Source organism: Protopterus annectens, chromosome 1.part0, assembly GCF_019279795.1.
Source record: "Protopterus annectens isolate FY-2018-M chromosome 1.part0, PAN1.0, whole genome shotgun sequence".
Taxonomy (NCBI): domain Eukaryota; kingdom Metazoa; phylum Chordata; order Ceratodontiformes; family Protopteridae; genus Protopterus; species Protopterus annectens.
The window spans coordinates 1,452,060,911-1,452,084,445 of NC_056725.1; positions in this window are offsets into that span (position 1 = coordinate 1,452,060,911).

A 23,535-nucleotide genomic window follows, 5' to 3' on the forward strand; every position below is an offset into this window, starting at 1 on the left:
TGTGGGATGCCATTTGTGACTGGTTTAGAGTCGGACATGGCACCCACAACTCTGAACATATGTGTTTGATCTGTGAGCCAGTTGGCCACCCATCCTGTGACATAGCTGTTAATGTTCAAGCTGGTAAGCTTGTCCATGATGCCCGAGTGGGGAATGGTATTGAAAGGCCTTAGTGAGATCCAGGTGGGCTGTGTGGACTACTTTCACCTCCATCTATGTCCTTGGTAACTGTTTCAAATAAGTCAACTACATTTAGGAGGCAGGATCTGCCTTCAACAAAGCCAAGTTGGGTAGATTCCAGTGTCTGGAGGTCCCCAATGTCTCTGTTTATGGGTTCCATGATAATTTGCTCCATAGCTTTGCAGACCAGGCTGAGTAGGCCTATAGGGCAATGGTTTCCAGGTTCTGTTGTGGCATCCCCTTTGTGGAGCTGGATGACTGTTGCTGTATGCCATTCTTTGGGTACATAGCCTGTGGTAAGGTTGAGTCTGGACAGTGAATGTAGGTGAGGGTGTAGTTCCTTTTGGGGCTGGTGTAAGACGCAGACTGGGACACCATCCAGCCCCATTGATGCTGTGTTCTTAGCTTTGGAGAGAACTGTTTTTACCTGCATGTCCATGAAGTCTGGGGCTCTGCATTCTTCTGGGATGGACACAGGCCCTTTTGGGGGTGATGGGGGGAGTTTGCACTGAACTTGTCCCCCAGGATGTGGGCAATGTAAGTTGGTTCAGTGTATTTCTTGCCATTTTTCAGTAGCTGACAGCATATTTGGAGGTTGCCACCTAAATGTTTGGTATAGCTAATGAAGGCTTTGTGGTTGTTATTTTTACAGTCCTTGGCAATTTGTCTTTAGAAACTGTCCTTGGATTATTTTATGAGCGATAATTGTTTCTTCCTAATAATGATCAGTGATGCCTTTCCTTTTGTGAAGTTTGCTCTATCATGTGTTCGTTTCCTCCTTCTGTTGTATAGCTTATTTATGGGCAACGACCAACAGATTGGTTTCTTATGTTTGGAGGAGTGTGTCTTGGTTTTATTTGGGATGTCTCGATCCATGCATCCCTGTAGATGCGCATAGAATGCACTTGTAAATGATTCGGCAGATTGTATAGCATTATCCTATAGCAAGGGGGCTTTGGAACTTTCCACTTTGGTCTTGGGAAGTGTGCAGTTTGTTTTGAAAATGTCTTCACAGTGGATTCCTTGACTGAGGGGGGTGGGATGTGGATGTCCAGTGTGATTACTTTATGATCTGATATTACCAGTGAGGGGTTTATCTCTGTTGTGGAACACTGGTACCCCATGTTGGTGATGATCAGGTCCAGTATGTTGTCACCTCTAGTGGGCATGGTGAGCAGCTGTTCCAGGGTGTTTGAGTTTTTAAATTCTAGGAAACATTGGGCAAAGGACGTTGTACACGAGTAATTATCCCACTCAATGTTTGGGTAGTTGTAATCTCCTCATATAATAGTGTTCGATAGGACCTTTATATTTTTCACTGTTCTCAGGAATACTGAGTGAGGTTCCTGAGACAAGGTAGGTGATCTGTTGCAGGCTACAATCTGATAAGCAGCTTTGCCCAATGTTAGTTGCACTTGCATGGTCTCCAAGGCCTCATGCTGTGCCACTAACCTGAAGGTGTGGGTATCCATAAGGTAAATGGATACACCACTTCCTTTTGTATTTCACTCGTGGTTTTGGGGCCAAAGATCAGAGGGATTATGAGTGTTTTATGTGGAACATGTCCAACAGCTCTGTGTTTGACATAGCTTTGTATGTTAGGCAGAGATCACCTCTGAGTAGGCGATATACGAGGGAGTACAGTTGGAGCATTTTGAGATAGTCTGTGTATGGCATGTATTTCAGGCCGCTAATGCTCTTTGTGAGGTATTTCTGCAGGCTTTCCAGTTGTTGTAGATGTCTTTTGAGGTACATAGCAAAAAGGGCGTTGTACTCCATTATGGATCTAGTGTGTGATGAGTAGAGGGGAACAATGTCCTCTTCTATTCTGCATGAGACACCTTTTGCGATGAGGTGTGCCACATAGAAGGATTTCCTGACTACTGTGTGGATGTGATTATCACAGGTGTGTCCACTGTCACACTTTCACTGTTAAGTATACTACCGCCTATGTTGTAGTTCATGGCTACAGAGTTTTTACCAAAGGGGTTGACAATGCACTTTTTGGCATTAAGCTTGAGGCCATGGCTTTGACACCAGGCATCTGTCTCAGTGAGGCCCTTTTGTAGGATGTCCACATCTTTAGTATTTACAGTTATGGCTCCTAGTTTGCAGTCATCTGGAAACTTCATTAGCCACAGACCTTCCATGTTAAAGTTTACTTCAGGGAAGTAGATACAAAACAGGACAGGACCCAGGACTGAACCCTGTAGTACTGCACTCTTCACTGGTCCAAAGTCATACTTGGAGTCTGCTACTTTCACAGTGTGCGTTCTGTCAGTGAGCCAGTTAGCAGTCCATCTTCTGACATAGCAATTTATACTTAGTTTAGTGGGCTTATCTATAATTCCAGAGTGGGAGATGGTGTTGAAAGCCATGGCAAGATCTACATAGGCTGTGCAAACCACCTTACCCTTGTCTACGGTTCTGGTGACTGCTTCAATGTCATCTATCAGGTTTAGGAGACATGATATGCATTTTTCAAACCCAACATGGTTGTGGTCCAAAGTTTGGAGATTACCAATGTCTTTTTTATAAGTTGTATGATGATACATTCCATGGCCTTGCGGAGCAGGCTCATCAGGCTAATAGGGTGCTAGTTCCAGGGGTCCGTGGTGTCTCCACCCTTGTGTAGTGGGATAACCGTTGCTTTGCACCATTCAGCAGGCACAAAGCCTGAGGTGAGGCTATGACTGAACATGGTATATCAGTGTGGTGCCTGTTCATTCTGTAGTTTGTGTAGAACACAGCCTGGGAAGTTATCTGGTCCCATGGATGCTGTGATGCTGGCTTTGGAGAGTGTTTTTTACCTGTGCAGCCGTGATGACAGCAACTTTGCAGTCTTCCATTATAGAGATGTTCTCTTTCATGGGTGAGAGGGGGGTAAAGTTAGCACTGATCCTATCTGCCAGGATGTTGGCAATATCAGTTGGGTCTGTATATTTAGTGCCATTGAGCTGTAACTCAGAGGAGATCTGAGTGTTGCCATGACATGGACCTGTCTGTTGGGCAGAGATCTCCTGAGTAGACAGTATGCAACAGAGTACAGATTCAGTTAAATTCAGTCTTGTTGCATGGGGCAACTGTTTGAGGCCAGTAATTCTCTTGTTGAGGTACCTCAGTGGTCTTTCCAGCTGCTGAAGGTGCCTAGTCAGATTCATCACAAGTGTGTTGTGGTACTCTCTGATGGGTCTGATGACTGATGAATAGAGGGAACCTCCTTTGACCTACATGCAAAGATCTTGGCAGTTTGTGGGAACACATAGCATGATTTTCTGACCACTTTGTGAATGTGTTTCTGGAAGTAGAGATGACTATCCACATGTGTCCATAGATCCCTTATTGTCACCTCCATATTTAGGGTGTTGGCACCTATTTGGATTTGTATGACTGTAGCTCGAGGCCATCATTTTGACACCACATCTGTCTGACTGAGACCCTTTTTAAGGATGTCTCTGTTGTCCCAAACATTGATTATGATAACTTTTTTGCAGTCGTCCACAAACATTGCTAAACATAGCCCTCGTGTGTTTGACTGTATTTCTGAAAAGTATATACCACACAGGAGGGGTCCCAGAACTGAGCCATGGGGGACAACAGTTGTTATCAGCTTGAACAGGTGACCACAATTCTTACCTTGTGTGATCTATCTGTGCCCCGGTTGGCAATCCATCAGATGACATACATATTTATGCACAGGTTGTTGATTTTGTGGATACGACATGTGTCTGGGATGTTGGCAAAGGGTTTTTCAAGGTCTATGTGGGACATGTGTAGCTCATTTCATTGATGTATGTCCTGGGTGACTGCCTTGAAAACAGTCTAGCAGGTTTGGGAACCATGATCTACCCCTGACCAAACCAAAATTGGTAGGGTTGGGTGTTTGTAGGCTCCCAATAGCGCTGTTTATGAGTTCCATCGTGATCGACTCCATGGCCTTATAGATCAGGCTTAATAGGCTTATAAGACAATAGTTCCCATGGTTTGTTGTGCACCAACACTTGTGGAGTGTGCCAAATGTGGCTGTAACACATTCAACAGTTTCATATCCTGTACAGAGGGTAAGGCTCAACAGACTGTTCAGGTGCAGGGTCTGTTTGTTCTGGAGTTCACTTATGACACAGCTAGGGAAACAATGTAATCCCATAGACGCCGTGTTTCCAGGTTTGGAAGGAGCTGTTTACCCATTCTATATGTGATATCTGTGCTTTCACAATCTCCAAGTATGATGATAGGGCCTCTTGTCAGTGAGAGGGGGGTATGTATGTATGAGCCTGTCTGACAGGATATTGGCAATGTCAGTCATTTACAGTTTGCACTGACTCAGGACATATATGAGTGTACCTTGCTATTTATGACATAGCGGAAGGAAGCGTCATGGTTCTCTATGGACTCCTTCACAGATTATTTTGCCAGAAAATGGATTGGATAATGTTTGCAGTGCACATTGTTTATTCATGATACTGATTGCAGGTTTATTGATCTTCTTTGCTTTTTCACTTTCTGTGAACAACTTAAGTACTTGTGGTATGGTACATAGATTGATTATGACAAGTTTCCAATATATTATATGTGTCTGTTTTCATATAACTGTGTGCACAAGGCAGGATTGGTGAATAGTGACAGGTTCCTGGGGTAAAACATGCAACTGCCAGATATGTGTGTCCCACTGCTGTACTCAGATATGGCCTGTGTGTGAGCATGCCCAGTATGATCTTTCAGTATATTGTTGCCTGACATTTGCTTTGTTTATTTAAGTGTGTGAGCATGCCTAGTATGACCTTTTAGTATGTTGTTGACTGAAATCCACTACATTTGTTGAAGTGTGTGAGCACGCCTGGTATAGACATTTATTCTATATGTTTGTGGAAAATCAAGTTGTATTTTTACTGCAGGGCTCAACTTTGTGTCATAAATCAACAGGGATCATGCTGTGCTTGCAGGGCTTCCATGAGATACTTTGCATAGTCTTATTAACATTTCTACATACAGGGGGGACAGCTATTCTTTGTACATTTCTACCCGGGGGCACACCTGATTGTTACTGTGGGTGCACATAGGATGAGGGGTTCACCTGACACTTATACACATTTGCTAGGCCTACACTGCTATGTAAGGTACACCATTTCAGTCTGTACTGTTGCCTGTCATACTGGCTTGAGGCATACTACTGTACTACAGATCTTAGTGTCCAGTGTCACGTATATTAGATTGCGACTTCATAGCCTACCCAACCCACAACCCACCACCTGGCCTGCTGTTCTCTGTCTGCATAGGGCTGTGGGGGAGGTTACCCATATGCCTCTTTAGGGGCATGATACAGCATTTCTTTGTGTTTGCATTAATGTACAATTGTCCTGCTGTGTCTGTGCCAGTGAAATGCTGTCATGGCTTAGTGGTTCAGTACTGTCACTATAGTGCACAGTATCCTGGGTTCGAGCCCTGTCACTGCTTTTTATTTTCATGCTGGGCAGACCAGACTGCTTAAGGAACAGTAAAGCAAATATGAGCATGTTTACCTGACTTTGCTCAACTTTGACCGACTTTGCCCGACCTTGCCCAACATTGCTCAACGTTGCCCGACGTTGTGCTAGTTAGCGCGGGAAATTTTGTTTACATATACTAAATAGTGGTAAAAGCTGCTTAGCACTGCTTTATATTGCTTAAAGCATGGCACTCATGCCTCAGGGGGTGCTGTGTGGCTGCCTATGTCGGATGCACATAGTACACTCCCTGTACATGTTTGAAAACAGGTAGTGTCATGTTAGGCATCCCTTTTATTTTATGTGGGAGTCAGAGAGAGGTCTAATTTCCAGGGTTCCTACTGAGCCAGTGTATGTGCTATGCTTTGCCTCTTTGCCAAGGCCAAGGCATACTGGGCACGCCTCCTTCTGCCTACTGGGGCAGGCTCGGGTTGTTCCTCCTCCGAGTCATGCTTTGCCTGTGATGGCCTTGGCAATGGTGGGTGGCTGTTTGGCCCTGCCCCATGCTGTTCCTGCTGCAGCTGTTTTCGCAGGATCATATTGTTTAGCATGGCACATACCATAACAATTTGGGTACAAATTTGGTGAGTACGGCAAGGCTCCACCAGATGTGTCCAGGCACCGGAACTGTGACTTGAGCATCCCAAACACACGCTCGATTACATTTCATGTTTGTGTGTGTGCCTCATTATGCAGTTCTTGTTCAGGTGTGTGTGCATTTCTGATGGGTGTCATCAGCCACGGCTCCAGTGCATATCCAGCATCCCCCACTAGGTGACCCTCAGGGATGTCCCCATTGGCAAATGTCTGGTACAGCTGCATCAGATGCCAGATATGGGAACCATGGTAGCTTCCAAGGCAGCCAGCGCACACATTCAGTATTATGCCCTGGGCATCCCACATGACCTGTCAGTTGATGGAGGGGAAGCCCTTGCAGTTGCTGTAGTCCCTACCCCGCTCACCGGCTGCTGCTTTGATGTGTATGTGTGTGCAGTCTGTTGTACCCACTACCTCAGGGTATTCCGCTATTTGCTGGAAAAGACGCATATTGCTGGCCAGTGCCTCACGGGAATTGGGGAAATATACATTATCACTGACATGTGCTGACATGGCATTCAGGAACTGGTGCAGTACCCTGGATGCTGATGCCTGTGAAATCCCCATCATATCACCAGTTGGTTTCTGGAAGGTACCTGTTGCGAGTATTCTTAGGCCAACACATACCTTGATTTCCACTGGGATGGGTTACCCTCTGTTGGTTCTGTGTGTGAGGCGTGGCCTGCACAGCTCAACAATTTGCTGCAGGAGGTCTCTGTCCACTCTATAGCGCTCCACTATCTCCAGCTCATGTAGCCCCTGGTAGGTTACCTTGTGTCTGTACACTCTTCTCTGTCTCCTCACTGTGGGTTGCTCAGCAGCATTCGCAATGGCACCACCCTCAGCATCTTGCACATGTTGACTTATAATAGCAATGGCAGCCCCTAACATTTTTTTGTCTGAGATAAGCTTTTTAAGTTTTCACTCTTTGTATACTGCAGTGCTGCAGTGTTTTTGAGAAAAACTTGGGGGAATGTTGTTTGCAGAGTTTTAAGTGCTGGGCTGGGCTGGGCTAGTGTACTGCCTGTGTAATTGGCTGATTCTGATTTATTTCACTTGACAGCTCTGCTAGTTCTCCTTGGTTAACTTCCTACTACTTCTTTTCCTTCCTTTTCCCTTTCTGTTTCCACAAGGGGCAACGTTGCGAAAACAAGCGCAAACGCGTGCACATAAGTGCACACGCACACACACAGGCTTACACAGGCTTACAGGCGTGCACACGCGTGCACACAGTGTAAGCACCTTTGCAAAAAAATTCAGATATATCCACGCCGTACACCTTCGGTTTCTGGGTTTTAGCTAGGACAACTGTAGACATGCCTTTTGCAATCCTGAGCAACTCATGTCAAACACAAGCCACTCTGCTCCAATAAGCTTACAGTCTTTCAAACATACCCCCTCATGATGTCACCTATCTTCTACTTTACTACTCCCCTACTCCTACACTTACACTCTAGGGACATGGCTCACATGCCAGGGAAAATTGGGATTCACTATCCTTATCCTCATTTGGATAGGATTGCCTACTAATGCTTGGTTACATCTCTCAAACTGAGCTTCCCCCCTTAGCAACCACTACTCAGTAGCCATGTTGTCTTCAGCCTGCCATTCATCTGCATGGCAGAATAATCTTTTTATTAAAAATGCCTATTTTTGGCTATTTTTAAATTATTTTCTGTTTTTTTAAAGAGCCGCACATCTGCGTGGCGCTGCGCTATGCTTAAACATCGGAGATCGGGGAAAAAAAATAAAAATTATTTTTTATTAATTTTCAACCTATAAAAATGCCAATGGCCTTATATTTGGCCATTGGCATGCTTCCTCAACTGGATGCATCCTTTATTTGGAGCTGTCATAGCTCCGTTTAGCTATTTGCAAAACGGTGTGGCAGACTTTTTCTGCAGCATCATCCATTACTCTTCAAGGATGCTTTAAATTACTCTGCAGACTAAGCAGCAACTGTGAATACTTTGGGGCTTCCTAAGGTGGTCAATGGTAATTTGATGGGTACTTCTTACTGGAATAATATTAAATGTATGACACCACAAAGTACCCCTTTATTTTCACAGATTCATACTTCATTTCTAAGTATGACATCATCTGCATCACTAAATCAAGTAATAACGGGCAGAGAAGTTTTGTACTTATGGAGGAATAATTTGTGTCTTTACTTAGAAAGTCATTTTTCAGATTCTTTCTCTGTGTTTCTTTTTGCATTCTACACCTCTATGCATTTAATTTTGCATGTGATGCCTCCTATGAAATAATGCAGAATGTTACTGATTAACATTACTTTGTGTTTCCCTGTCTTGCATTAACCCTCCAGTTTTATGTCATTGTGCATGCTCTGTTTGATTTATTATATGTATCAGTTAAATGGCCCCATGATTTCCCCATTAAATAAACGTATCAGCCTCACATAACATTAACTAATCAGCAATAAAGCAAATGTTCATTTTAATTCAAGTGGATCTTTGTTTTTATTGTTATTTGTAGGCATTTCTCCACTGTGGCTTGCCATATCTGCAACATTACAATTTCCCTGCCTGCTATATCAGACTTGTACAACAGCTATTCATCATCTTTTCTTTTTAATATTGCCTTTTGTAGAATAGCCCAGTAACGCTGCCTTGATTGTAAGATAATAGACTTAGCCATGTCATCATCCTTAACAGTAAGGCAGAACAGTGAATCCCACATCTCCCTTCTACTTCAGTGTATTTTCTACTAGTATGCCCAAAGAGCATCTTGCAGCTAAACTAAACATATTGTGGTATGTTTTATTTATTGACTGGGAAAGTCTGACTAGGTTCCACAGATCCTGTTTTCAGCAGAGGCCCAGGGAGAAATGCTCCCGAAGCATGTCTTTAGAATGCGGGAGAAAACCCATGCGAATGCATGGAGAACCTGCAAACTCCACATAGAAGGCACCTCAGCCAAGAATCGAACTGGAGAACCTCTTGATACGAGGTGACAGCGTTAACCACTGCACCACTGCACCGCCCATAATATGCATGTATATAATATGTATGTATAGAAAGAGTATATAATATAGAATATATATAATATAAGAATATAGAAAGAATGTATAGAATATGTATGTATAGAAAGAAGACATCTGGATACACCTCTCAGTCTTGTACAAAATTCTAGGCCATGTTGCTTGGCAGACTTCTCCGGCTAGCTTTCACACACGAGTTAAAAAATACCTAATCTAACAGAAAACGGATAACTATCAGAAATGTTCAGTAATTCCATTGACTCGCAACTGCTATAGTTTACCAAAGTTATAGACATAACATGTCCCATTGTATAAAAATCTACACACACACACACACACACACACACACACACACACACACACACACACACACACACACACACACACACATGCACGTGCGCAAGTGAACACATATATATACACACAAATGTCCCCTGCCACAAAAAAAGCCACCCTGTCAAGGCATTTTGCCTGCTAAAATGTGAGACACCTTTATGTGGAAAGGCATAGACTAGTATCCTTTCCAGATTAGTTTATCTTCCTTGTACCCATTAACTGTTATGATTATCTCCAGATTATCGGTGACTCTGATTTGGATAAAGCAGGTAAAAAGAGAATGAATGAATGAATGAATGAATGAATGAATGAATGAATTTGGATCGTGCAATCTCTAAGCTGTTTCCATGCATTGTAAATCACAGAAATGCTGTGTGCTGATATAATCATTCCTTAAGTGTCTGAAACGTTTTGGACTTCATATTGATAAGATGACAATGATAACTTAGTAACATTACTAAGGTGTGACACGTAATGCATTACAAATAAATGCAAATATTGAGTATGTAAGTGTGGATACTATTTCTAAGAGAATCAGAAAGTAAAAACATCTTTTTTTATATTTGCAATTAAATTTAAAATTTTGTTTACCAAGCAGATGGTAAATCTCCTGTATTATATTGTGCAACATATTTCTGCATTATTTCATCAGCTGTAGTTAACAAAATACGCCAGTTATAACAGTCTTAATTTATACATGCCATAAAGTTTTATTGTTCACTGTACTGTCTGTGCAGCTTTCTAAGAAATTACACTCCAGTTTGTAATGAAAAATTATTCATTTCATATCTATGGAAATAAATGGGAAAGGACCCTTTCTCAATACAATGACTGTGATATTCCAGATTGTCTAGTACCCATAATCTGAAGAAGACCCCAGATAAAAATGTTGTATAATTTTAGAATTATGGTATCCCAACAAATAAATTATAACAAATGGAAATGCAAAGATTAGCAGAGTATCTATATACAAACGTGTGACTCTAGTGCATAAAAGGGCTCTATAGTTGTTCATTTCTGTGTCCTTGGTAAATGCGCTGTAATATATACCTGGTGCTAAATATACACATTTCAGCAAGACAAAGCTAAGTATGTGTTTATATTGTGTTTCTGTAGCCTTGTTTGAAATGTACATGTTATTCAAAAGGTACATTGTGTTCTGTTGATGAATAGTTCTGTATTTTGCAAGTTAATTTTATCATGGGTATTGCTTAGCAAGCGTTTTATTCCCATTTGTTAAGCCATTTTACTCAGTTTCTTCCAGAAATCCTGCAGCATATTTACAAACCTTTTCTGTTTTATAATTCCTGTAACGTCACAGTTTCTGCATCAGAGTTCATATAGCCATTCAAAATATCTCAAGGTGACTCCACAAACAAAGTCACTCCTTTGATATTCAAGAAAGAATCAATATCATAAAGTGAAAACTAAGATGAGATTTCATCTTAGAGAGAGGTCTGAGCCAATTTATCTGACAATTAAAGGGCTACTGTGTAACAAACTGAGAATCTGCGTTGCTGAATGGTTTGAATTTCTCAAATCCTTTTCATTCAGAGAAACCTCACACCAATACCTCATGCTTACCGTAATCCACAATATGCTTCACTGTGAAACCTGAGAGTTTCCATGGTCTGTGCACCAAATGAATGGCTCTCTTGCTTTGTTCAATAGGATCAGAGTGCAGTTAATTGAGTTCTAAATTGGGTCAAGTCAGACATCAGCAAGGAGCAACTATATCCCCTGACAACCCTGTACATGGAAAGAATAACCATTTGTTTGCTGCTGACGCTGAGCTGCAATACTGGAAAAAGTAAAAATAGCCATTTAGTGACTGATTCTCTTTGTCAAAATTACAACCCTGGTAAGGAAAATAATACCTGATTAATTATAAACATGAATACTATTAAAACTATTTTCATTTACTATTAATGCTGATTTTTTCTTTCAAAGAAAGAGACTCAGGTCACATTGAAGTTAAACATGATACATTATGTGTCTTTGCAGTAAGGTGAATTAACAGTTTAGCCTACAGATGAAATAAGCCTCTACAATACATGTGAAAGACAATTTGCAGAGTTAATAAGCTAATTATCCTTAGTGTTTACTTTGTACTATTCCAGAGAACATGCAGAATTGGCTGAGGATAAGGTTCTCAATAATGGGACCATAATCAGATATTGGTGTCGGGGCACTACAGAATGAGACACACTACTAACAGTAAGCTGACAGCAGCTAAGAATTACTTGTCCACCTAAAAAGTCTTCTGATTACAGCCAATATTATTAGTTATGACCTTTCTCAATAACTGACAGTAAAGCTACTCTACATTTCTTCTTATTAAAGAGTCCACTATACATATTCAGAGATGTAATCAGTCATAATATTAATAACAGTTAGTGTGATGGAAAACTGCAATAAGTTTTCACCACTCTTTCAGAAAATAAACAGTAAGTAATGTCTCACTGGAGCTTCTTGCTTTCAACTTTAGTGCTGTTTCCCTATTTTCATGTATCTTTTTAAATCTCCTCCCTCAAAAACAGACTGCAAACCTGTATCATTTGAGTCTGAGAACTGCTTATTTAACCATAATACATGCCCATATATTTAACTAATTGTCTATGATAATGTCTATGATGGGATAATCTCACTTTGGTTCAAAGGTTCATAGGTTCATACTAGGCTATATGCCCTGGGGCATTTATAAGCCTAGCCCGATTGTGTTTGGCTTACGCCACCCCTTGATTTGAGTATACTGTGCCCTTTTTAAAGTTTAGTTTACTGTGTCTCTGTCTAATAGTGACACGGAAGTAATCCCCGGGACAAACCCACGATCCCCCATCCACTCATCAAGATTCTTCTTGAAGAGAGTCAGTGAGGTGCTCTGCCTAACATGAATTGGAATTCTATTCCAGAGCGAAGGGAGCCTTTGGGCTATGAATCTGTCCCTCCAGCATGTTCTATTTATTTCTGTGCTGAGGTTCAAGTCCCTCGAGTGAGTGGCTCTAAGGGATTTAGATTTATTGAGGTGGAGCATGTCCATTAATTCTGGGTTGGACATAGTTTATATGTCAGGCATAGATCGCCTCGAAGTAGGCGGTATGCAACTGAGTAGAGCTGGAGTTTTTTTAACCGAGCAGCATATGGCATCTGTTTGAGTCCCTTGATCTTCCTGGTGAGTTACTTTTGGGGTCTTTCTAATTGCTGCAGGTGTCGGGTAAGGTACATCCCAAAGGGGGCATTGTATTCTATGATGGGCCTGATGAGGGATGAATAAAGGGGCACGATTACCTCGCTTGATCTAGATGTTAATCCTTTCATGATGAGGTAGGCTATGTAGAAGGTCTTTCTAACCACTTTGGCAATGTGGTTGTCAAAGGAGAGATTGCTATCAACTTGGGTCCCCGGATCCCTAATTACTTTCTCTGTACTTAATGGGTTACCACCTATGTGGTAATTTGTGGGCACATTGTTTTTGCCAAAGGGTATGACTATACACTTTTTGGCATTTAGCTTTAGACCATGGCTCTGGCACCAGTTATCCGTCTCTGCGAGACCTTTTTGAAGGATGTTTGTATCAGCTGGAGAGTTGGTTATGGCACCCAGTTTGCAGTCATCTGCGAACTTGGTGAGCCATAGTCCTCCCACATTGGCCTGTACCTCAGAAAAGTAAATACCGAACAAGAGAGGTCCCAGGACAGAGCCTTGTGGGATGCCACTTGTGACCGGTTTCGAGTCTGACATGGCCCCAGCAACTCTGACTCTGTGGGTTCTGTCTTTGAGCCAGTTTGCGACCCATCTTGTGACATAGGGGTTTATATTTAGGCTGGATAGCTTATCTATGATGACTGAGTGGGGTATTGTGTCAAATGCTTTTGTGAGGTCCAGATAGGCTGTGTGGACTACCTTCCCCTCATCTATGGCCTTGGTGACTCTTTCGAAGAAGTCGACCAGGTTCAAAGGCAGGATCTGCCCTTGATGAAGCCAAATTGGGTAGGATCTAGTGTCTGTAGGTCCCCAATGTCTTTGTTTATGAGTTCCATGATGATCCTCTCCATAGCCTTGCAGACTAGGCTAGTCAGGCTTATGGGGCGATAGTTTCCAGGGTCCGCAGAGGCGCCACCTTTGTGGAGTGGGACCACTGTTGCTGTAAGCCATTCTTTGGGCACATATCCTATAGTGAGGCTGAGATTGTACAGCAGTTTTACTTGAGGGATTAGTTCTTCTTGGTGTTCATGTAGGACGCAACCCGGGACGCCATCTGGTCCCATGGAAGCAGTCTCTTCCTTGGACATATTCCACCCAATGTAATTTTTCATTTGGATTTAATAGCATATACCAACCCTTACTAACTGTATACACAATGGCAATACCACATTTACCTTCCCTTCCCTTGTTTGCTGCTCCCTGTGCCTGTATGAGATAGAGTTCCATTATACAGAGATTCATAGGTAGTTACTAGGCATGAAGTTCAGGGGACCATTGAGGAGCCTATCTCAAATTCCCAGTTGTCCCCAAGTATGTCTGGTTAAGACACTTGCTCAAGGCCATATATTAGGCAAATTAGAGCAGAGGGAATCAAACCCCATACTACAAGTACTTCAGCTCACAGCCTTAGCCCTCTATGCCAGCTGCAAGACTCCCCACATCAAATCATTCTATAAAGGAATGGCACATTCCCTAGAAGTAATGCAGTATCTTTCAGTCCTGGAAGACCAGAATGAGCTTATGCCTAAAAGGCTGAACCTTGACCATGCAGAATATCTTAAAGACTTCTAGAGTAACCTGCAGAGACATCCCCAATAGTTCTCCTGGCTTATATATGAATAGAATTGCATACAGAAGAAGCTGCAAAGAAGCATTTCAGTGAAAAAAAAAAAAACAGACAAACATCCAAGCAGATTCTCATGATGCTAGAATAAAACAAGAACTGTTCACCCCCTACCAAAACTTGCATTCTTACACATTGTGTTACTACAAGCAAGTGGCAATATTTCATGAAGAACTGGAGACCACCCTGCTTTAAAACTACACAAAACTGCAAAGAAGAAAAGAAAAGCAAACACAGAAGGTTGCACCACAGGTGATTCAAAATAGAACATCAGCAGCTAATCAAAATCCCAGTTAAAGAAAAGTACAGTTTTGTACCTACCATAAATGTAGATGTTCGAGGATCTCCATTGCTGCAGTCCTGACAAATGGGTACTCCGCTACCCACCATCGGCCCGAATACCAAAGGGCTAGAACTGGCGTCGGTCACGGGCGCCTGAGACTGACGTAAGTACTTATCAGTACAAATGCGCATGACCGATGCCATAACCTCAGTCTTTCTTGCCTCAGACGTCAGAATGCAAAAAAGAAAACACCACCCAAAAAAACCCAATGTAAAAAAAAAAAGGGGGAAGGAGGGAGGGAAAATAGGACTGCAGCAATGGAGATCCTCGAACATCTACATTTATGGTAGGTACAAAACTGTACTATGTTAAAGTCTCCCATTGCTGCAGTCCTGACAAATGGGTAGAATCCCAGAGCAACGGAAAAAGGGAGGCTGGCCAACTAAATAGCAGGAGGAGCTGCAGACATGCCCTGTAAGACTGCAGTGGCAAACCCAGCCCTAGACCTAGAATAAAGAGGCAAATGATAATGCTTTGTAAAGGTATGTACAGAACTCCAAGTAGCTGCCTCTAGAATGTCTTTCGTAGCTACCCCTCTCAAAAAGCAGTAGAGGTGGCCGTAGCCCTAGTAGAATGAGGCCTGATCCCAACTGGAACCTCCTTACCATGATGAGAGTAACAAAAAGCAATACAATGGCCGATCCACTTGGAAATAGTTTGTTTCGAGACAGCTTTCCCACTTGAAGCCACAGCAAACGAAACAAATAACTGTTGAGATCTCCAGAACTCATTGGTTCTGAACAAATAATACCGTAACTGCCTATGCACATCCAAAGAATGCAAAACTCTTTCCCCTTCATTTTGGGGTTAGCATAAAAGTAGGCAAATGTATAGATTGGTTCAATGCCACATTAGAAACTACCTTAGGCAGAAAAGTAGGATTAGTACGCAAGGAAACTCTGTCCTGGTGAAAAATCAGAAAAGGTTCCACTGCCATGAGAGCCTGTAATTCAGACACCCTTCTAGCAGAAGTAACAGCCAATAAAAAAGCAGTCTTCCAGGACAACAACTTCAATTCAGCCGTAGCTGCAGGTTCAAAAGGAGGCAGAGTCAGCTTTTCCAAAACAAAATTAAGATCCCAGGCAGGAGTAGGAGCCCGTTGTGGGGGTCTTATATTCTTTGCCCCTCTAAGAAACTGTTTAAGCAAAGGATGTGAAAATAAAGGAGGATCACCATCATAGTGAGCAGAAATAGCTGCAGCATGCACTTTTATAGAAGAGAAGGACAAACCCTTGTCCAGTAACATAGTCAAATATTGCAAAGTACAACTCAAATTAGGCAACGTGACATCAAGGCCTTTAGCTGAACTCCAAAGAAAAAATCTCTTCCATTTATCAGCATAAACTTTCCGAGTACTAGGACGCCTGGCTTCCAAAAGGACATCCAAAACTTGTTGAGGGAGCTGAAGGCCCTCATTCTCTAAAACTGAATGCGCCAGGCTGTCAGATGTAGGGATTGCACCCTGACATTGAGAAAATTATTGTTTTCCTGAGACAATAAGTGAGGAATCCCCGGTAATGGCCAAAGTGTCCCATGAATTAGGCTCCTCAGCAGAGGGTACCAATGTTGACGAGGCCAATCCGGCGCTATAAGGATCATGCGAGGTTTGTCCCTCCTGACTTTCAACAGGACCTGTGGAAGAAGAGGCAGAGGAGGAAAGGCATATACGTGAAGGTTGCTCCAACTGAAGGATAGTGCATCTATTTTCCAGGCTTTCGGATGAAACAGCCTTGTGCAAAACAGAGGTAGTTGGGAATTCAGAGGAGAAGCGAACAGATCTATGTCTGGAGTTCCCCAAGCCATGGTCAACTGACGAAATACCTGAGGATCCAACTTCCATTCGTGAGGATCCACCATCTGTCTGCTCAGAACATCTGCTAACGAATTTTGTGCTCCTGGCAGAAACTGTGCTCGAAGAGTGATGTGCAGATCCAAAGCAGTTTCCCATAACAGCATTGCTTGTCTGCAAAGAGGGTAAGAATGAGTACCCCCCTGCTTGTTGATGTACCACATGACAGTTGTGTTGTCTGTTCGAATCAACACCAGTCCCGGTCGAAGTAGATCCTTGAATGCTTTTAAGGCAAATTGAACTGCCAGCATCTCCTTCATGTTGATATGCAAGTGAAGCAACTCCGGGGGCCAAAGGTCTTGAATCCATTTTCCTTTGAAATGAGCTCCCCAGGCTGACTCCGAGGCGTCTGTCATTAATATCTGACTTTCCTCCGGTTGGGTCACAGAGAGTCCCTTGTTTAGGTGACATTCCTGAGCCCACCACACAAATTCTTTCTGAATGCAAGGGAGAATCCGAATGACAGTATCCAAATCGTGGCTGTGTTGAGTCCAAACGCTTTTGAGATACCACTGTAGCTTCCTCATATGCAGTTTGGCATTGGGAAGTACTAGAATGCAAGATGCCATGAACCCCAAGGCTTGAAGGACTGTCCTTGCAGTCAGCCTGGACATTACGGATAGCTGTTGGAAGTATAGGTGAAGATTTCTTTGTTTGTCCGGGGTAAGAGATGCCATCTGAGTAGCTGTATTCAGTCTCACACCCAGAAAACACATCTCCTGTGAGGGTACTAGACTGGACTTTATTTCGTTCACAGAATACCCTAGGCATCTGAAAACTGTCATCACAAACTGCAGATGTCGAAGAAGTTTGTGCTTGCCCTGAGCCAGTATCAAACAATCGTCCAGATAAGGATAAATTTGAATTCCCCTTAGCTGGAGAAAAGCTATTACTGGAGCCAGGACTTTTGTGAATAACCTGGGCGCAGTAGATAAGCCAAAGGGCAACGCAGAGAACTGATAATGCAAATTCCCAGTCCGAAACCTCAGGAATTTCCTGCAACTGGGCCTGATAGGAATGTGAAGATAGGCCTCCTTGAGATCCAAAGTCACCATCCAGTGATCTCTGCCTAGCATAGGCAACAGCTGCTGCAGCGTCAACATCTTGAATTTCAGAATTTCCAGAAAGGTGTTTAGAATGGATAAATCCAGAATGGGCCTCCAAGTATTTCCCTTCTTTGGCACTAAGAAAAGACAGGAATAAAACCCCGTGCCTCTGTCCACAGAAGGGACTGCCTGTATTGCTCCCAACCAGAACAGAGAAAAAATCTGTGCCTGCGCTTCCAGTCTTTGCTGACGAGGCACATCCGGCATACCTTTGAAAGGAGGGAATGTGTGAAAATAAAACTTGTAGCCTCGAGTTATAATGTCCAATACCCATTTGTCTTGGGTAACCAAATGCCAATTCCCTTTGAAAAGTCCCAGTTTTCCCCCTAGAGGAGCTGCCAGCAAAGCAGAGTCCGGCAGCTGAAGACACAGGTCATTGGGACTGCTTCCGAAAGGACTGACCCCTGCCCACCCCAGCAGAAGGGGTAAAAGAATTCAAAGGCCTAGAAGTAACAGGGCCCTGAGAAGAAGCCCTACCTCTACCACGCCTCGACCTGCCCCTAGAATGAAAATCCGAAGAGGGAAAAGACCATCCCCTAGCAGGCCAATTCCTACTGAACTATCGCGCGTGAACCTGTAAGAAGTCCTTTACCGTCTGCATAGACTTAGCTTTTCCTCCATCTTTTCAAAACTGATTCCACTGGAGGGCCAAAAGAACATCAGATTGCAAAGGAGCATCCATAATGCGAGCCTTAACATGCTCTGACAAGGACTGATCTCTAAGCCAGGCATGTCTGCGAACAACAGAACTAGTAGCAGCCACCCTGGAAGAAGCTTGTAAAGCATCAAAACCACACTGCAAAGAATGCTTACCAACCTGGTCTGAAGCATGCACTAAATCCTGAAGCTCCTTACAGTCAACACCTTCAGACAAAGCATCCACTTTACATTTCAATTGACTTAGCAAATAATTCTGATACCTGACCATATGAAATTGACAATTCAAAGCTCTCATAGCCAAAGTAGAAGAGGTATACAGTTTTTTACCCCACCTATCCAGGGCCCTAGCATCCTTGTCCAGAGGAACCGGATTCTTAACCACAGAAGCCTTAACACCTTTGGGGCCTTGAGAAACAGTTTCTGGATCAGCCCTAGGACTCTTATACAAGTACTTGTGAGCTTCCGGAACCCTGTAGTATCTGTCTGGTTTAACTGGGGCAGGGGGCAGAGAATCTGGGTTAAGGGCAGCCTCAGAAAATACATCCTGAACAACATCCAGTACAGGGGGAATAGCCAAAGGCCTGTGCTGAGGTAAAAACAAGAATTCTCTCAGCCTTTTACGAGAATCAGAATAATCCTGGCCATCCCACTGGAAATGTTCCCTCATGGAATGCAAAGTTTCAGAGAAAGAAAAATCTTCTGGAGGGGCGAGAGGAGTAGCGTCCTCAGCCTCCGAATCAGAATAGGGAGGAAATCCTGAAGCTCTTCCACAGAGGAATCTGACTCATTGGAAGACTGAACCAGACCCTCCAACTCTGCGTCTATCCTGGGCCGCTTCACAGGGGGGGCATGGAACCCCTAATTAAAGTAATCAAATCTTCAGCCATCTTTAACATGTGCTTCCTAGGAGCTGGACCCTGGGGATTAGCACCAGCAGGGATAGACTTAGATTTAGAATGGCCCTTGCCCTGAGAAGGAGGAGGTCTAACTACCCTATGAGGGGAGGAAGCCACCGACAACAAAGAAGCACCCTCAGCCTGGCCTAACACAGGAGAAGCCACTTCCTGCAGTAACAAAGGCTCCCCTAGACACACTGGTAAACTGTCAGAAGGAGCCACTGAAGCAGTCAGTGGTTCCACAGAACCGACGTCCGAAGTGGACGCCTCATCCTGTTTGGACCGCAAAGACTTATCTTTGTGCTTCTTAGAAGAACCAGTCGTCGGAGAATCTGATGGCATGTTACAATTACAACGTTTACCAAACACCAGCCTAGCACAGTCCAACCGACGTTTAATAGTACGCTTGTTAAAAGTAGCACAAAAGCGACACCCAACAACGTCGTGCTCAGGCCCTAAACAAGGAATGCAGAGTGAATGGTAATCCCTATGAGGAATCTGTTTCCCAGAAGAAATACAGTTATTAACTTTTTCTGACATCCGGCAATACTGAGGCAAGAAAAAGACAAAAAATGTTCTCAACAGGGTACTTAGCCAACTTGGTATCCGGTCTGAAACTCGAAAACCGACAGTTCCAGAACGCCGAACGGCACTTGCAAAAACTGCTTCTGCTGAGGACCATGCGGCAAGAAAGACTGAGGTTATGACATCGGTCATGCGCATTTGTACTGACAAGTACTTACGTCAGTCTCAGGCACCCGTGACCGACGCCAGTTCTAGCCCTTTGGTATTCGGGCCGATGGTGGGCAGCGGAGTACCCATTTGTCAGGACTGCAGCAATGGGAGACGACGAACATCCTATCATTTGAGCAACTCAGACAGCCCATAGATTCTCCATAGTCTTTTTAGCAATTATGGTAGTTTGAAAACATGCATTGTAGCAACTTGATCTCATTTAAAAGCATATCTACACCATCAACAGTTTTTTTTCTATCTGTATATACCAAGGAAACCTTCAGTACCTCTTTGTCTTTTTTGTTGCTAAATTTTAGCAAACATTTCTACAGCTGTAGACATTTATTGCCATCTCTTGGGAATGATTTCTGATATTTATTTGTAACTGGTGCCCTTTATTCTGTAGCATATTCTTGGCTAATAACAAGTAAACCAGCATGTGTGTGACTGCTAAGGTTACAATCTGTCACAAAGCAGTAGTCTCCATTTATTTGTACTGTGGGTCGATCAGTGCTTACACTTAATGAGCCTTGACGTGCACAGAACAGACATTTTACTGGTGCCACGGCCTTCCTTTGAAATATTGCCTTCATACTGCCCATAGCAGTAGAGGTTTACTGGGCACACATTTTCACTGGGAGTTAAAAAGCTTTGAGTAGTTTAGCACTGGAAGTTGTCATCATACAGGCAATTCCTTGCACTTCTTCCAAATCCTCATGTATGATTGCCTAAGTGGAATGGCTGTTACAGAGCACATCATTATTCCTGGAAACTCTTGGAAAATTAGAATCAGCAGTGAAGAGGCTCCCCAAGTGCCCCTGTGCTCATGTAGCTAAATGCCACTCAGGACCAGCTTATGTCTGTCTACCAACTCAGTCGTTGAAGCTAAATTTGAACTAATTTCCCTAGATTAGCAATTGCGGGTAACTATCTTCATCACCAATCTATTAGTACAGCACACCAGGACTCTGCTATTTCAAAGATGACTTTAAGTTTCTGAACCCAAAGTTGAGTTCCCAAATAAATCTACACTGGATAATGTGGATTTCACAGCTCATTAGAACAACTCATTACATCCATCTGTACCTGTTTTGAACATTCAAATAAGCTAGGTGGTCAAAAGTCATCCTGGGTCCCTTTTGCATTGCTCCATACTCCAAATAGAAACCTTTTGGATGTAATGAAAGCTTTCCTGCTCAGCTGTAGTGGTATCTCTGCATATCTATGCTAGTCAACCCAAGCTGTCTTCTTATGCATTTTTAGCATTCAAGACATTAACAAACTAATCGACTACTGTATATTTTATGACGTTTTTCACTGGCCGGCATATAATAGTATGTCCCTTTCTACGTTGCATGTCTTGAATACCAAGGTTCTGTATTGTGATCTATGCTGTTGCAACTATCCCCCTGAGATTTTTGTATATTGGCTAAAACTTTGTCCATTCCCATAGTGCCTTTTTAGGCTACATCAGTCCTCAAAGGCTTCTAGCAGGACAAGACAGAATTTGGAAAACATAAAGATATTGCTGTTTAATGCTAGGAGCCTTAACAAAAACATGCACTCCATACAAGCACTCCTTTCCCTGGGAAACATTGATAAATGAACTGTAAGGGAAACCTGATTCAATACCATTGAGACCTCCCCACCACTGGAGGGTTTTAATGTTTACCACACATTCAGGCCCACTACACTAGATGAAGGAAGGCACTAAAGGTGGTGGTATTTCCATATTTGCAACAAAACACTTTTTCTCCAGACTGGTTATACAAGACAACAATCTTGAACTCTTCTACATCCAGTCTACCATAATTAAGACACATTATCACATCATAGCTAACTAGAGGAGCCTATCTATATCTCCCTCAGCAAATATCTTCTACTAAACTAATGTTAGGTCCCTATACAATAAGCCAAATACCATCAACCCATCATTGGTTAGATCTGACCATAAACTAATCACTCTGGATATCCACATTCCGCCACCACCCCCAGTCAAAGAAACCACTGTGAAAAACTTTTCAAAAGCAAACCACGTTACTTAAGACAAGGGTGGGAAGTTTCAAAGCCCCCATGCTAAAGGATAACGCTGTCCAAGCTGCAAAATCCTTTACTAATGCACTCTCCAGGCACCTACAAGAATGCATGGCTCATGCTATCCCAAACAAAACCAAGACTCACTCCTCCAAGAAAAGGAAACCAGTCTGGAGGACCCCTGCCATAAACAAGCTATACAATAGAAGGAAGAAACTAGTACAGAAAAGAGTAAAATCCCAAGAAGGGAAGACATCCCTGATCAGTATCAGCAAGAAACTACGATGCCTCATAAAATCATCCAAGGCTAGCTTTGAAAGAAAAATTGCCATAGACTCCAAAGATAACCACAAGGCATTCTTTAGCTATGTCAAAAATCTAAGTGGCAATTCTCAGATCTGCTCAGAGTTAGTGCAGAATGGCACAAAATACACTGAACCAACCGATATAGCCAACATCCTGGCAGACAGGTTCAGTGCAAACTTCACCCCCCTCTCAGCCCCAAAAGGGCCCATGACTATACCAGAAGAATGTAATGTCCCTGAAATCACAGACACTCAGGTTAAAACAGCCCTCTCCAAAGCCAAAAACACAGCATCAATGGGACCAAACGGTGTCCCAGGCTGTGTTCTACATGAGCTCAAAGATGAACTAACCCCTCACATAAACACACTGTTTAAACTCAGTATTCTGTAGCATATTCTTGGCTAATAACAAGTAAACCAGCATGTGTGTGACTGCTAAGGTTACAATCTGTCACAAAGCAGTAGTCTCCATTTATTTGTACTGTGGGTCGATCAGTGCTTACACTTAATGAGCTTGACGTGCACAGAACAGACATTTTACTGGTGCCACGGCCTTCCTTTGAAATATTGCCTTCATACTGCCCATAGCAGTAGAGGTTTTCTGGGCACACGTTTTCACTGGGAGTTAGAAAGCTTTGAGTAGTTTAGCACTGGAAGTTGTCATCATACAGGCAATTCCTTGCACTTCTTCCAAATCCTCATGTATGATTGCCTAAGTGGAATGGCTGTTACAGAGCACATCATTATTCCTGGAAACTCTTGGAAAATTAGAATCAGCAGTGAAGAGGCTCCCCAAGTGCCCCTGTGCTCATGTAGCTAAATGCCACTCAGGACCAGCTTTTGTCTGTCTACCTACTCAGTTGTTGAAGCTAAATTTGAACTAATTTCTCTAGATTAGCAATTGCGGGTAACTATCTTCATCACCAATCTATTAGTACAGCACACCAGGACTCTGCTATTTCAAAGATGACTTTAAGTTTCTGAACCCAAAGTTGAGTTCCCAAATAAATCTACACTGGATAATGTGGATTTCACAGCTCATTAGAACAACTCATTACATCCATCTGTATCTGTTTTGAACATTCAAATAAGCTAGGTGGTCAAAAGTCATCCTGGGTCCCTTTTGCATTGCTCCATACTCCAAATAGAAACCTTTTGGATGTAATGAAAGCTTTCCTGCTC